The sequence below is a fragment of the Hordeum vulgare genome, chromosome 7H (assembly GCF_904849725.1).
Source record: "Hordeum vulgare subsp. vulgare chromosome 7H, MorexV3_pseudomolecules_assembly, whole genome shotgun sequence".
In the NCBI taxonomy this organism is placed as follows: Eukaryota; Viridiplantae; Streptophyta; class Magnoliopsida; order Poales; family Poaceae; genus Hordeum; species Hordeum vulgare.
This window is the reverse complement of record NC_058524.1, coordinates 411,317,211-411,321,306: the sequence shown is the minus strand read 5'-3', so window position 1 is coordinate 411,321,306 and position 4,096 is coordinate 411,317,211.

Sequence of the window (4,096 nt, the reverse complement as noted above, 5' to 3'; positions counted from 1 at the left end):
TCGGGGTAGCAGTCGTCGGCGGCGGGGACCTCCATCTCCTGGGCTCCATCATCTGGTCGCAGCAAACGGATCAAGGGAACAAGGGGGGAGCAAAGAAGCGGTGAGTACTCATCCAAAGTACTCGCAAGTCTTACATCAGAACTATTCTAAAATATGCATCAGTATCAAAGAAGGGGGTTATATGTGGACTGACTGCAGCAATGCGAGAATAGAGAGAGAAGGCCTAGTCCTATCGAAGACTAGCATCTTCAGGGTCTTGCAGCAATAGACGAGAGTAGAACACGGGTAAAACATTAATATTCATATTGTTGCAGCAATATTAAAGTGAGGTCACGCCTAAGGATCCTCCCTCGACTCCCTGCGAGGAAGCAATCCCGAGGCAAACTAATTCCAGTTAAGTAACAATTGTAGTTGTAAAAGATCGGGGCACAACTCCAAGTCGTCCTGTAACCGTAGACACGGCTATCCGAATAGTTAATTTTCATCCCTGCAGGGGTGCACCACATGTCCAGTCACGCTCGATAACACTCTGGCCGGACATACTTTTCTGGGTCCTGCCCGGCCTCGGAATATCGACACGTCGCAGCCCCACCTAAGACTAATCAGAGAGGCCAGCCCGCCGGTCTAAATCCTAAGCACAAAGGGTTCATGGGCCCAATTCCCCTTCACGCTTCTGCACGTGGCGTGGGCGGCCGACGTCAGTCCTAGCATCCCTTAATCACAAGCGCGATGCATCTCGGGACCACTCGGGCGCGCGCCGCTACACTGCTGGCATCTGAAAAGCTTCGGCTGATACCGCGACGCCGAGTACCCATAATTCTTCCCGCGTAGCCGGTTAGTGCGAAAAGGTCTCCGACCAACCCAGATCAAATACCCAAATCCATTAGCATTTTAATTAGGCCAACAACACAGTCTCGTGGGAATCCACCCGTCTTACAACTAATCACCGAAGATCCCAGTAACATGGTCGAGTAACTGTGTGGTCGTAACATCGGGGGGAATCCGAGGTATCACCCTCGTTGGATCCCGAACGATGTACCCGCCAAGGTGGGCTTAGAGGAATCACCCTCGGGGGTCCCACACTCGCGGGGTGGCACGACAGAGACGTCATCGGGAATGGTGAAAGAGGAATCACCCTCGATAACCAGACCGACTAGCTATACTACAGAGATATCATCAGGAGTACTTAGCGAGGTGTCACCCTCGGTACCCGATAGTATCCCTGTAGCGTCGTACAACGAAGGGGGGTAAACGTGCTGTGTCGGGTCTGGCTCGTCGATCAGAGATCGAGATTTGAAAACAAGCGGAGCAACTGAGCTACGGGGTCAGAGGGGATGACTGCTCCACCTATACTAAGCATATTAAAAGTACAGGACTGAAAGTAGCAGTTCATCAAAAACAGGCTATGCATCAGATATAGGAGCTAACTACAACAGTAGCAAAATACTAATGCAAGCAGTAGGAAGAAAGACATAGGCGATATAGGAATGATCAAGGGGAGTTTGCTTGCCTTGCTGCTCTGCGGCAAAGGACTGATCGGCAGGGTCGGAGATGTACCCGGCAGCAGCGTCAGTCTCGGGGTCTACCGGTAAGAAGAGGGGGAAGAAACAATAAATAATAGCACCGATGCAACACAAAGCATAACATGGAAAGATGCAGGCTAGACATGAGCTAACGCAGCAACATCCGTCATAGACGGGTCGGAAGAATATCTGACGATATTTTCCGGGTCTCGGGCTACTACCGGTTATACTGGAAACGATGGAAAAGTTCCATGTTTGCTATGCTAGGGACGCGTGACAGACGAACGGGGCATGTATCCGGGTTCGTCTCGATCTACTGATCAACTTTCATGTTGAAAATATTTTGATCTGACTTACGGATTATTTAATATTAATCTACAAAGTTTTATTAATTCTTTAGGAATTAAAAGCAGATTTAAAAGATTTAATAAAATCCCATTATGACATCATCGCGATGTCAGGCTGACATCAACATTTGACCGGTCAACTGACCAGCGGGTCCCGAACGTCATAGGCACAAGTTTTATTTAAGATTAATTATTAATTAATCAGATTAATTTAGTGGGGACCCGCGTGTCATACTCTAATTATGTTAATTAATTATTTTAACTAATATATCTATTTATTTATTTAATAAAAACATTATTTTTATAATTTATATTAACTCTCGCGTGGGGCCTCCCTGTCATAGACAGCGGGTGTATTGGCCCCACCGGTAAGTGACCTAGGGTTATTTACTCATCTTTTTATTTATAGATACCTAACCGTGCAAATACCGTATTCCTCTAAATATCCATATACGCAAATACATACATCACATCTCATACATACATACATACGCATTTAATACATCATTTGTTTTTATACATTTTTCTTTCAAAACTCTCTTCTCTCTCTCTGTTAACATAGAGACATAGAACTCACTTAGCTCCAACTCCACCTAGAAGAACCTAAACTTTAATCCCTCCTACCGGAGTCCACCGTCGACGGATCGAGGCCCCGTTTGCCGGAACGGAACCGGGACGTCGAGGAGAACGACATGGTGGGAGGAACCCGAGGAGGGGCTCACCGACGGTGACGTGACGGCCCGGTGAAGCCGGAGTTCGCGGGATGGGGCGGAGGAGACGGCGTGGAGGCGGTGACGGTGACCGTGACGGCGCGGTTCCGGCAAGGAGGAGCCCGAGGTGGCCGGGACGCCGAGAGGGGCCCCGGTGAGGAGGGGCCCCCGAAGATGGAGCCGCCGATGGTGACCGGCGGGAGGAGGGGCTCGGCCGACAGGGCTCCCGGGGGCGGCCGGCGGGATGGAGGGCCGAGGTGGGGGCGGCTCGCCGGCCGGGAGGATGAGGGGCCGCCGGGGGAGGAGGATGAGGGGAGGGGGTCGCCGCGGGAGGGAGGGGGCCGTGAGATGGGGCGGCTCGGTGGAGGAGGTGGCCGTGGGGGGGAGGAGGCCGTCGGCGGGAGGAGGAGTGGCCGCCGGGGGGGTTGCCGGCGGGAGGAGGAGTGGCCGCCGGCCGGGGAGGGAGGATCTGAGGGGGAGAGGCGAGAGGGGCAGAGGGCTCGTGGGAGGGAGACGAGATGGGGTGGGAGTGGGAGTTGTCGGTGGGGTGGGGTGGAGAGGACCGAGAGAGAGAGGGAGGGCGCTGTCGTGGGGGTGGGGTGGGGCCCCCACGAGGGGGGGGCTGGCGGCGGCGCCCAGGGGGGGGGAGGGAGTAGCGAGGGAGGGCGGCTCGCCAGGGGGATTAGGGTTTGGCCGGTTGGGCCGGTGGGTGGCCCAGCTGGGCCGGGGGAGTGGGGTTGCTTCCTTTTTTTTAATTTGTTTTCTTTTTTCCCTTTTTATTATTTCTTTCTTTCAGTTTTCTTTTCTTTCTTTTATCATTATTATTTCTTTAATACTTTCCCTTTTTTACATATACATTCTTTTAATATTTGCAATGAATTCATAACGTACTCTTCGTTTGTCTTCAAATTTTGAATCCGGACAAAACTCGAATCAACGCGGGTCTGAGATGGGAATCCGATGACGTGGCATCGTTAGCGGTTGATCACTGTAGCTTAATTACAATAATCACTGTAGCAAAAGTTGAGGATGTCACAACATCAAATGTCAGAACGTAACTGGGTGACTATAAAGATGCTCTACAGGTATCTCCGAAGGTGTTAGTTGAGTTAGTATGGATCAAGACTGGGATTTGTCACTCCGTGTGACGGAGAGGTATCTCGGGGCCCACTCGGTAATACAACATCACACACAAGCCTTGCAAGCAATGTAACTTAGTGTAAGTTGCGGGATCTTGTATTACGGAACGAGTAAAGAGACTTGCCGGTAACGAGATTGAAATAGGTATGCGGATACCGACAATCAAATCTCGGGCAAGTAACATACCGAAGGACAAAGGGAATGACATACGGGGTTATATGAATCCTTGACACTGAGGTTCAACCGATAAGATCTTCGGAGAATATGTAGGATCAATGGGCATCCAGGTCCCGATATTGGATATTGACCAAGGAGTGCCTCGGGGCATGTCTACATAGTTCTCGAACCCGCAGGGTCTGCACACTTATGGTTCGAT